Below are 13,336 nucleotides of genomic sequence, written 5' to 3' on the forward strand. Positions count from 1 at the left end.
AATTGTTTCAGTAGTTTAGGCGTGATTGAATTACAGACAGACAGACAGAGTTACTTTTGCATTTATAATATTAAATTAGTATGGATCATCAATCAAACTTATGTGAATAAATTGTAAAATTTGTAATGATTTCCTTTTTTAAGTATAACAATAGGTATGTTTATTAATTCTGTTGAATTACGTAATGACTGCTTCAACTGTTTGAATGGATTCCCAACCGCGCACATTTAAATCTGCTTACATGCTTTTTATTATTTGTAGTCCTTAATTGTAACTTTTTTACATTCCTACAGCAATTTGTGTTTTTTATGTTACTTACTAAGTAATTCTCGCATACTTTTATTAACAATTTCTTACTTATGCAAGTACTGTGGGGTCACATTTATTTTTATTAATATAGTCTCTCGTGCAGTACAAAATAAAATATAAGGTTGTTGTAAGTCAAAAATATAAAATTGTTAAATGAAAATAAGGTAGGTACAGGTAAAAGCAACAAGACAGGTTAGTCTGAAGCCTTTAAAAAGAAGCATACGTGCTATGACACGTGTAAGCTGGTGAATAAAAAACTGATGTAGGTGTTAAGAACCGAATTTAGTTTTCGAAATACATTTTTCATTAAATAACAGAAAAACCTATAAACTAGTACGAAGGCAGTTGTACAAGAAATAAAAGGGAATAAGACGTTACAATAAATTTTCACATGACGAGACTCATAAGATTCCAAACGGTAAAAGGGCTCGTAACACATGTCCTACGATAGGGTTGACAGATAAAACATCTATTGAAAATAATATTTCAATTGGTTATTTTTATAAACATCATAAAATAAAGTAAACATTAGTATTATTTTGTTTTTCTGTGAAACTTTTCTTTACGATTACATATGTTGATTACACATTCATGTTCATAATTGACCACATTAATCAAACCTAAAATTTTAATAAATGTTCAAGTGTATTAATAGAACTCCCGCTGGGCAGAGTCTAGTAATTTCAAGCAATATTCCATCCATACCAGTTATAAACAAGGATTAATACTTACATAAATTACCCGTATTATATACTTTACGATCGTTCATATAGATAGGTTTCTCTTAAATAAGTTGTACTCTTAATAATGAATTTTGTATTTATCGATATAAAAAACAAATTTACACTGCACGTAGATTACGATCAGAACACAATCCAATAAATATTACAGCTACATAATACATAAAGTGAACTCACGCTTGAAAACAAAATACAACTGACTGGGGAATGATTATTAGTTGTGTCGGTATTAACAGAGGATGAGGGTAAACTGAATTGAGTGTAGGCTTCACAACTTCATGATACTAAACATTACACTGGTCCGAACACTTCCAGGCACCCTAAACATATATTTAAAGTCGTCTTAAAACAACTAGAGACAATTTTTTATAAAAGATTACAAATATAGATATACATTAAGACTTAAGCTTCACAATTCGTTGCTTTGACAAACGATGACCTGTTTTTCAATAACAAATATAACAGTGAGCAATACAGCATTGTGTCAACCCTAATGTAAAACAATTTATAACTTCGCAATCACTCTTGGGTTATTACAGCTCGTTCTGGAATTATCGTTAGAGTCGCAATCCAAAGTACACGTGGAACTTGCATTTCGGATCTCAAATAAAATGATATATATCATTTTATTACCTTCTTTAAAACATGTTTTTACGAATCATAGTTATAGAAAAAATGGACTTATTTTACTAGGTAGCAGGGATTGTACACATAATAGAACATAAAAAAGGATTCTTTTGTAGCTATTTTATGATAAAAAATTGTTCCTTTTACATTACATCTAAAATATAAATGCAATATATAGATGCATGTCATTGAAAATAAAGACATTTAAAGTAAGTAAATAACTTACCGAATAATTTTTTAATTAGTGAGCCTATATCTAGTTTTAATTCGGTAATTTTAAAGAAATTCATTACTTACTATTATGTCGATAGTAGTATTACTTAAAACTGTAAAATTATAGTTAGAAGTCAAATAATCATCAAAACTTAAGTGAAAAACTATATTGATCTAACAATACCATAGATAGGGGCAATAACATAGAAAATACCAAAATATTTATCACGATTCCGATGTGACCCATTTCTGAATTGCGTGTGCTTCAACACGCGTGGGAGAAATGGTTTCCTGTGTTTTGCTGATTTAGATTTACCTTGGAATGAAGTCTGCTTGAGGTGTTTTTTTATTTTACTTTCGTTTTCATATGTTTCTCGTAAAATATCACGCGATCAACTTTGTTTACTTTTAAAAGTGGCTTTTATCAGCTGATTACTGTAAGCATAATATACATAATTACAACGTAATACAAAAATGGATACAAGTTTATAAATCTAGGCGTGCATATGTTCATGTATAAATTAGTAGTTTTTTATATTAAAGGTGGCAAGCGAGCAGACAGCCTACTTTATGAAAAGTAGTCACCTTCGCCCATGGACAACTGTAACATAAGAGGTGTTACGGATGCGATCTCGATTGTGGAAAAGAGAAAGAGTAATCGACTCTATTACTCATCAGGCGAAACACAGCCATTAACGCCGATCATCTGTAAGAGGGTTGTATTTCCCCGGTCGAGCTAGCCTATGTTCGAGCTGTGGTAACTTGACCAAAGCTAGGCCCTACTACCTAAAACCACCTTTAGTTTATAGCTAGGACTTTGTATAATGGGTAAACCACGTGTACATAAAAAATAATATTCGCCCCCGGGTGGGCTCGAACCACCAACCTTTCGGTTAACAGCCGAACGCGCTAGCCGATTGCGCCACGGAGGCTTATACATGGTGGTCATATCAACAAGGTTAGAAATAAGAAAAAAGTATTTCAAACTTAGAGCCACATAGTCATTAATGAACTACAAATATTTATTTTATTTCTACGTACGACCATATGTTTACACACATGTGCTGGGCCTATTCAGGCTAACGTAAAATTATATGCCATGTTGTCTTAATACAGAAACATGACTGATTATGATAATGGTTTGTAACTTTACGTACGGTAATTGTGGACGCTGATAACTAACAACAAAATAAACTATTTACCGGGCTTTAAACCAGCACAACTCAGCAAAATGTTTGCTAATTCAATAATCATTAATATTATACATATGATATGTAATCGGTAAAATTAATCATCCAAACTTTACTATGCCATTTCTCCAACCATCTGGAAATAATTCAAAAGTCTTTGAAAATAATATCGCTTGTACAGTTTTTGTTCATAAATAGATATCTTTATTATGTAAATTGAATCATTAAAATAAAATTTTATTTTAATATAGTTTTATAAAAATGTAAGTTATGTACCTAAACTTAAAAAAATGTATAAGAAAAGTAGTATTTCGAACTGTTCATTAGAAGAGGGAATATTCTACCGTAGAATTTGTTATTGAGAATAATTAGAATTATTAGTTGTTTCCAACTTTTGGTTTCCAAACAATAGCTTGTTATATTTCCTATAAAATCCCAGAGCTTCTCAGTAGTCAGATCTAACTTCAGTTAAGACAATACTTTTGAGGCGAGGACTTTGTCTACTCCTACACTGACTCCCACGAACTATTAAAGATAGATATATAACGTTACCTAATGTAAGAAAATGTATTTTAAAGTGATATTACAATGTAAATTGTGAATTTTGTCAAACTATTTCAATAAATAATTGTAAATTCTTTGGTTTAATGTAAAGTACACAAAACAATTGATTTCGTAAGTGTCTCTAGTTGTGTATATAACTATTGTGAATCATAACAATAAGCGCCAGCGTTCGCGGCAGGATATTTCAGTGAAAACGGACTGCGCGTGACCACAGCGTGGTAATAGAAAGTTGGCGATTGCATCTTGTCACATAGTTCCTCGAGATACATCTTATTATACAGACGGTAGAGAAAACACAGGATAGCAACACCTATCTTAAGATTCCTGAGTTTCAATACCGCCTGTGAGACGTGGTCATCGAGAAATCTTACACCTTGTTTTTTAACGGAATCAAAACGTCCAAGTCGTTAGTCGGGTTCACCACACTTAAAGCATCCGTGATAAGTTTCCTGGAGCTATGGGACTATCGTGAATCTGGATTTATTAGCAAAAACTTGTGTCTTACTGCACCAACTAAAATCTCAAATCGGAACAAGTTACCCCTCTTTCCAAAAGGAGTTACTCAGTAACTCAGTACTCTCGATTGCAGACTTGTTAAAGACAAGTTGTTTGCGACTTTCATTCACAACGTGATCAGTGATGTTGGCACGTCCAGTATATAAGGCAACCTTGATAATCGACATTACAATGAATACATATCATTTATATTATAGATTCAAATGTACCAAAAGAAAAATTAAATTATCCAACACGCACAAGTTTGTAATCTAATAACTGTTTTTTAAGTAATTATGTGTTGATGTTAAATGCTAATTATTTAAAAAACCTATACCTCTTCGTATCAAATATCAGCTGTGAATTTGTCTCTGATTTTTTTTTAATTTTGAGATAAAGTTGAATCTTTAATGTTGTAGTTTCAGTTGCAGGCCAGCACTGTTTATATTACATTGACCACAGAGTACACTAGTTACATGATCAAACCATTGTCCAACTAATTTAGTCAATTTCAAACTTGTTTTGTCTGCATATTGTATGTGTGTTTTATGATTTGTATACAAAATTAGTATCATCAAGGCAATTAAAATCATATCTTTTAATAAAACGCAACTTTATGTTTTACAGTGTGAGAGTTATATGGTTTTAAATGAAACGCTTTGCCTAATGTACTCGAATACTCAAAAAATTTTTTTAAGGAAAAATATTATGCTAGAAATTTATTTCGAATTTTGTGGATATGCCGCTTGTATGGCACCAAACAAATATAAATTATTATAAAGGACCTTAGTCATCGACTATTTAATATTTGCAGGAATAGTTTATATATTATATATACAATAACTTAAGGGTACTTTGATTTTTATTTTTAGTAAAGAAATTACAGTTTCTGAAATGATTAAATTTAATTTTTTGTATTCAACTCTAACAGTTTTTACTCACTTCTAAGCAATAGCTGAGATATTCAATAATTTCCACATACGTTTTTCACATTTCATAAAATAATAAATTTTTCTTTATACTTCATTTATTGAAAAATAATCAGATAAGACAGATTAGGAGCAATGATAGCTGGCAACTTCCCAATATAGATAGAGAGAGAGTGGTTATGAACATTTAGAACAATAAACAAGAAAAATAAGAATTTGGCAGCAGATAACTTATAGTCTGATTAACTGGCAGACACTGAAAATCTCTCCTTTTCGTAAACCGAAAATCCAAAAGATTTTTTTAACATCGGGTTAACTGAAACACAGAATGCCAATTAAGTAAATATTACTTCAATTTATTTCAGTGTAAGCTCCAAACATTTTCATGGTAAATAATCTTAGATGTGGGACCTAATATGATCTTGTTTCAGCAAAAGTAGACATCAATATTAATGTATTTCAAAGCCCGTATTAGATGAGGACAGATCTGTGTGTGGAGCTGAAAGCTTCCATATACTATGTTGACGGCGTAACGCTCCACGGAATTGCACTTTGCAGTGAAGCACATAGTGCCATACGATAATTAGCCTAAAACGTGTGTTGGTAATTTTCTGCTACTATGCTTGTAGCTATTATTATTCATTGTTTTTATTTTCCATTCAGTTTGAATGTTATTTATTTGTATTTAAATTTTAGTTAAAAATGTAGTATTCACATTCTACATTATTTGATCAAAATAAATAAAAATTAAATGAAGCTGTCATTGCTTCGGTTTTAAATTCTGTTTTATAAAATAAACCCAAAAGCAATACATTCGTGAATTACTTTTGAAAATTTAACTGGCAATAAAACATATTCTTTTTTTTTCCACTATATGTCATATTATTTTTTTAAATCAATCTTTAGTATTTTAAATTAGATCGATATATAATATTACATAGCGTATATTAAATATATCTCGTAATATATGTAATAAATAAAAAGCATTTATTTTTTAGGATTTATTATTAAAGATCACAATATTAAGAGTTGGATTTAAAAATACTCGTTAAGAATAGATTTTATAATACTGCATCTATAACGACTTTATCTTCTAAAAGTCGTGTTTTCCAAGCGACCTTTATCTGCGAGAAAATGAGTCTAATCATACTTGAGAAAATATGAATATATTAAAGCAAGAGTGATATAATTCTTAATACAACAATCAGAATGGTCAAGCAATGCTATGCTTCAGTTTTTGTGGTTACAGCTTCATCGGCGCCAAATTTCTGTCTTGCAATCATTCTCTGGTCTAAGGGCACGAAAAATTATTCGGGCTTAGCTCTGAAGAACATGTCGGTTGCGATAGAAATTCAAAGAGTAAATACTTAAACAAACTTCATAATACAATAAAACCTTCACTCTACGGTTATCAAAAATTATTTTGATGATTTTGCGTCTTTGGAGCCTTTAGTGCGTCAATAGTACACATAAGTAATTATGATTTATTTAAATTCAGAAATCCACTTCAAAGCGGCAAAATTTATAATTGCTAAGATCACATAATGTTTATTAAAGTAAAGGTTGACCTGAATAATATGCTTTATCGAAATACTAAAATCTTTTCTAACAATTTTGACAAACTAACAATTTTTAGCAAATGTCTTTTGAAGTTTAAGGCTAACTTAAGAGAGCGTACATAATTATTAGTGTATAATTCATTTTAAAATAAAGTTATTCTTATTAATCGGAATAAATAAACTAGTAAACGATTACCAAAACAATTCTTCCGTTTAAAACTTATTAAGCCGTGGTTAAACACTGAAAAGAAAAGTAATAACAAAAAGTAGAGTGTACGATCCAAACAACTCGTCTTATAATAAATAACAGAGCGAACTAAGCGAACAACAAATCAGAACAAAGCTGCGTTTAACTCTGTGTTCACTTTTTAATTTGAAATTTATTTTTATTTCTCCTAAAGACTTGATAAATCTCAGCTACGTAAGTCTCTAAGGAGGACAATTACTTGGATGAACTTCTGACTGAGTCTTTGTAGGAATTCATTTTATTTCTTCATTGACTAATTAAGAATTCTTGCTTTCCTACTAATGTAGTAAATGCTAAAATTAATTTGCTTATTCGTCTGATTACTATGTGCACTAAGCCATATCTTTATTATTACATATACTTGTTTGGTGTTATGTAACAAATAGTAATATTAAAAATTACTTTGTAACTATTTTTATAAAATAACTTTTTTTCGTATTTTTATTCGTTTTATTAGATTGACCTTTGGAAACTTTTCCATGGAAATTTTATTTTTTTACGCTAAAGGGTGTAACCGAGCACACGGCCTACCTGATGGAGGCAGCATGGACATCAGCAAATGATTTGCGGATATGTTGCTACCCTCGTTTAGGGAAGAGGGGAAGGAAAAAGTAGGAAGGAAGGGAAAAGTTAAGGGATAGGAAAAGGTGGGAAAAGGGAAAGGGCAACCGGATCTCTCACTCATCGAACGAAACGCAGCCATTAAAGACTACTTCACGCCGATCTTCTGTGAGAGGGTGGTACTTTCTCGGTTGAGCCAGCCCATTGTCGAGCTGCAGTAACTTGATCACAGTTAGGCTCTACCACCGACAAAAATTTCATGTAAATTTGAATGGAAAAATAGCAAAATATTGACTAGTACGTAATGAGTGGAGTACCTTTAAAAGATGTTGAACATTCATAATACATGCAAAAATAAAGAATGGAATTTAAAAAGGAAATTTGTTCAAATAAAAGTTAACTACAGTAGAATAGCAATGTTAAACAGTATGAGGCAGCGGCTATAATAGCTTTTTCTTTTGAAAAATCTTTTAATTCCCATCAAGGACTAGTTAAATGCAGCGACTTTATTATTTACTTAACAAAGAACCAGCCTGGAGGTATGTTTGAATTACTTATTATAATAACGGTTTTCAGCTACACGATGTCTAGCTCATAAAAATAATATTCATGAAACCAGACATTTTGTGTAGACTTAATTTTGATGAGAATGCCAGTTTAATTAGTATCATTTTTAACTTATTTTGTAATGTGGTTGCAATAGTTGTTTTAGTATTATATTTTTTAATAGAGTAGTTTTGGAAGAAAACTCGTACATACAGATGTTTTCTAAATATTTGGTTGAAGGTCATACAGATATTTTCTAAATATTTGGATGAAATCCATGACATGATTTACATATTGATTAATGTCCACAGAAATACAGCTAATCTCACTTTTTATCAAGCATAGATACGTTTTGCACACTCAATTGTCCAAATTAAAGAATAATAAGTGAAAATAAAATAAACTAACCAAAAAATATCTTTAAGATAAGGCTTTTAAATATTTCCATATTCTAATAACTGAGGTCAATTTTCTTAGTAAGCATTAGAATCTGTTACAATTTTTAAACTAAGGCGACCTTCAACGCATGTAATATTCTAAAAATGGTCCCTTCTTTAAGCAGAGAAAGGGTCCTCTATCCAGATTAATATACACAGCCTTTCTGAATCAAAGGGGTCCAAAACGCAAGTGGCTTGATTTGCTCAACTGGATAGCTTTCATGGATTGGGTCTATCTAGCGAATATAACTACAAGTTTAGAGGTCGCTCTAATCGGGTACGAAAATCGAATGTGGGAACCAAACCTGTGTTTCTGATAGCAACTTAATCGTCACTTTAAAATTGGTATACGACTCTTTGGGACAAATAACCTGGTTTCCAATCCATTATCCATCCATCTCGTCTAAATCCAGACTTGACAACAACTCTTCTAACTAGGCCAACGTCAAGCGGTTTATCTTGTTACTATCAATCTTGTTCCTGATTTTGATGTTCCGACTACATAGTTTCCCTTAAGCAGACATTTCATGATATTATTACTGTAAAATATGCTCGCACAGAGCTAATACTTCTGTGCCAGAGAAACTATTTTTAAAACGTTTTTCTATAACCGGAGAGTTAGCCTATATGATAGATCTATTCCCAATTTCTAAAAAATGATTTCTAAAATATTCGGAAATTTAATATTGATTAAGTTGATTAAGTTTTATTTTCAAGAAATTAAAAGTCATTGCTATGGACACATTTATATCTGACTCTATAATTTAATTACGCAATGCAAACAACTGGAATGATTCACAAAGGAAAGTTTATATCCGAGCGGTCAGTGTTGGCTTCCAAATCTCATCACATTTCATCACAACATTTATTATACTGCGGGTACGAATACCGTTATTATTTCCACATTACAATATAACTCAGTTATATGTGATCCTGTCCATATAGTAAGATTTTACAAAAGTAACAATCTGTTTCCACCGGTCCGTAATATTATGTATTTTACAAATTGAAATTCTATATCCAGCCATTATTCAAATATAGTTCAGAGCTAAAGCTGACATGTCAATAGCTAGTATGAAAATCTTGCACTTCTTGAATAACATGATTGTTTTGTTAATATTGTATCGTATCTTACTACAGACATAATAATAGATATATACACATAATATACTGGCATTTTTGACGGATATATATTTTGTCTTTGATTGAGTTAGTCTTAACATACAAAATAAACAATTAATAAGTAATGAAAGGTCTGCGCTTATAAATTAATTACAGAAATTAAAATTTAATATAATATTGTATATAAAAAAAAAAACAAAACATTTTTTTAAAGCACCATGTATAAGCCTCCGTGGCGCAATCGGCTAGCGCGTTCGGCTGTTAACCGAAAGGTTGGTGGTTCGAGCCCACCCGGGGGCGGACATCGTTTTGTATTTTATTTATTTAACACTGTATACTATAACATTTATGTAAAACTACTTTGACAATTTTAGTCCTAAGAAATACATTATATATGCCTCATTTTGTAGTTTTTTTTAATATCTGTTTCAGATTTTTGTTATATATTATATTAATGACACCCAGGGCTTTTGTCAATGTATTTTAAAACCTAAGTCGGAGTATGGGAACGTCCAGTCGATAAGTCAAAACATCACATACCTGAGCCATACAACATACCCTATCACTTAAAAATATACATATATATGTATATAAAGAGATTTAACTCATCAAATTGAAATTTTTAGCCCCGAGAAATTTCAATAGATGTTTTGTTTGTCATTTTAATTGCCACAATCTAATGTTTAGTATTTGTTTGTAATATAAATTTAAATTAAATAACATTTTTTTAATGAGCAGAATAAACAATGCCAAAATTTAAGGGAAAGGTATAACAATTTATTGATGTATCAATCTCGAAGGATCTAGCAGTTTGGGGCTGGAGTCATAACTGCAGTCGATGGACTTAAGGATCTTGCACTAGACGCATTTTAGGAGTTTACAGTTCTGTGAAATAGCTTTGTGATTAGTAGGATTTTTCTGGGCAAATGGCAAACTCTAATGAGTGTAATCATTTGCAACATGTAGGACAGGATCTGTTGCTTGTTGTATGAAGAAGTGTACACACTACACAGGTGGTGTGCGTTACCCTTTGACAATATTTTAAACACATGTCCGAACTTTGACTGCCACTGGAAAAAAGGGGTAAGATGACTCTCTGGTCAGGCAGACTCTCCTCAATAGTGTAACGGTGTTGTAAAAAATTCACTATTGATCATGCGCATACGTACGAGCCATCTATTCCCTCTCGCTCTGTGTCTTATTATTCAATCTCCCCAGGAACGTGTAACGTTTTACGCAACAGCGCTTTCATACCTCCTCTTTGGTGACGTTAAACGTTTAAAACAATCTTGTTCGAAATTATTATTTTTCGAAAATATTGTTGAAATTGAGTTACGTAATTAAGATGAAAAAAAAATTTGTCTCAAACAATAAAAATGTAGAGTAATCGGAATCTGCCAAGGTCCACAGACAGAATAATTTTAGAAAAAGAATGAAAAGTAAGGAAAGCAACGAAGTTTTTTAAATTGAACCATTTTAGAAATGTCTGCTATTGATAAAATTTGTGACTATGTATTTTAAAAATATAATAACTTTTTATCCAAACGTCTGATTTGAATGCAGTTTTCATTCACTATAACATCTATAACAGAACGAAAACCCCACATGGAATAAATACATTGAAAGTTCAAAAATTTGATAATTTATTAAAGTTTAGGAGACGAAACCTTTCGGCATTCAACGGATTCACCGTCCAAGCTCCTCTTTCTACCTAACCAAACTTGAAAATAACCTACTAGGGCTGCCTTCGAAGTTATACACGCCCTTTTAATTAGAAAAGTAGTTATGTAAAATTATAAAATTAACAAATTTTTACAACATAATGTCCTAAACCTAATGAAAAAAGAAAATCCAAAAATTCTAACAGCACAAAAATCTTTGTATGTCTAATAACTCTTTGAAAACTTACATTAAAAATCAGAATGAGGTCTACAAAAGAGTATTATGACAACTGTTCAACTATAAAATTAAAGCCGGAGATGGTCTTAAATAACTTAAATTTTATTTTAAGATATTTACAATAATTTTAATAATTATTTATATATTTATAAATTGATACAGAATAAAGAAATTTTTATCAACTGTGTTATAAATTAATTAATATTAATAATTTTCTAACACAATAAACAACTAATACGCAGATATGAAAATCAATAGACGTAACAGGCCTTTGATTACATGTTCCACTGGCGAAGATCAAATTATGTCAAAGCTAAGTTTATTGTATTAATGCCATACTAATGTCAATAGTGCGATAAATTAGCTTCAATACAATCGGTGTTATACCGGTGTTAATATGATTCCAAACGTTATGTTAATGTGAACAGTATTAACAATGAAAAATATCTATTTTTATATAAATAATGCTTAGATCACGTTCTATCATAATGGGTAAATCATTTTTGTAAATTCACATCAAACAGATTTTGATTTTGAATTTGAGAGGTGCTCAAACAAATAATCAGAAAGTGGCTTAGAGATGTTAATACCTTTCATTAACTAATAGAGATAAAATGTAATAAAAATCAAGTTGATGCACGTTTTACTTATAAAAAAGATGAGAAATTGGTATTATTCTTTTTTTGAGTTTATTGGTTTCTAAAAGCATATTATGATTAAAAAAATATATTATTTCCGATTGTTTAACCTTTCTTTTAAAAAGCAATTGTATATTAATCATGAATGTATTAAATAAATCGTTAAAATTATCAAAATAAGTGAAAATTCACTCAATTTAAACACAAACTACATGTGGATGACATCACAAATTAATATAATCCATTTCATGAAACAGTATAAGTGTTGAATAAGTTGAAAGTATACTGACACAAAACAAGATTGCTAAATACAAATTCCGATTACTTGAACACTGATTTTTATAATTATTACATAGTATTATAAGTCATAATAGTCATAAATTAGCGAAGTTCAGTTAATACGAGGGTAAAGAGAGGTGTACAACGTGATTGATGAACGCTATGCTTACGGCTATATAAAGGCCTAAAATATTACAATAGAAGAAAATACTATACAAAAATAAAATAAAATACTTTAACATCTGCTACATGATAAATGTTCTAATAATTTCTTTGCCATTTAATCATCGTAATGTTTTGACTTGCGTACCTTAAAAGAGTGTTTGTATGTTTCCTAAATCTTCGACTGTTGGTATAAACCTGTACGTATTTCGTAGTTCTTATTCCCATACATGACTAAGATGTAGAATGATCTCTTTCCTAAAGTTTTATCTGAGGGCTACAACATGAAGTCTTTAAATGTGGTGCATTGGTTAAAAATAAAACAGCTGACATATCCACATGTAAGGGGAATCTAGAATTCCCCATACGTAGATTTACCTCCGGATAAAGTGTCTGTTTAATTACTGACATTTTTTGGCATAAAGCGCAATTTAACAACACAATATCTGATCTATACAAATAACTGTTAGTTAAAATTGTTATCACAGTCATCATGCATCGGTATTTTAAGTCATTCTCTTCTCGCTTTAATCTTTATTTATATTATCAGAACTATATTACAGACATTTGTAATCACAATTGTTTATTGATCGCGCCTTGGTAAAGCGATTGGTTTGAAATCTGTTCTGTTTGGAATTACATTCAACAACGTCTGGTTAGTTATTGTAAATGTTTCCCTTTAGTTGCCTTAAATATTCACAGCGATTACAACGCTTGAAATAAAGAAGCTTGCTGACTGTTAAATTCCTACAAGAAGGGATCTCAATATTTTTTTTTTATATTTATTCCAAGAATATAATTCTAGGACATCATGTATAA

At 30.6% G+C, this 13,336-nt stretch overlaps 2 non-coding genes across 2 annotated transcripts; one reads left to right on the forward strand and one right to left on the reverse strand.

Annotated features, from left to right (window-relative positions):
• Window positions 1–2,747: 2,747 nt before the first annotated feature.
• On the reverse strand, window positions 2,748–2,821 carry Trnan-guu (transfer RNA asparagine (anticodon GUU)). The gene has a single exon. It is a non-coding gene; the product is annotated as a tRNA-Asn (tRNA).
• Window positions 2,822–9,765: 6,944 nt separating this feature from the next.
• On the forward strand, window positions 9,766–9,839 carry Trnan-guu (transfer RNA asparagine (anticodon GUU)). The gene has a single exon. It is a non-coding gene; the product is annotated as a tRNA-Asn (tRNA).
• Window positions 9,840–13,336: the final 3,497 nt, after the last annotated feature.

The sequence above is a fragment of the Danaus plexippus genome, chromosome 26 (genome assembly GCF_018135715.1).
Source record: "Danaus plexippus chromosome 26, MEX_DaPlex, whole genome shotgun sequence".
Classification (NCBI taxonomy): Eukaryota; Metazoa; Arthropoda; class Insecta; order Lepidoptera; family Nymphalidae; genus Danaus; species Danaus plexippus.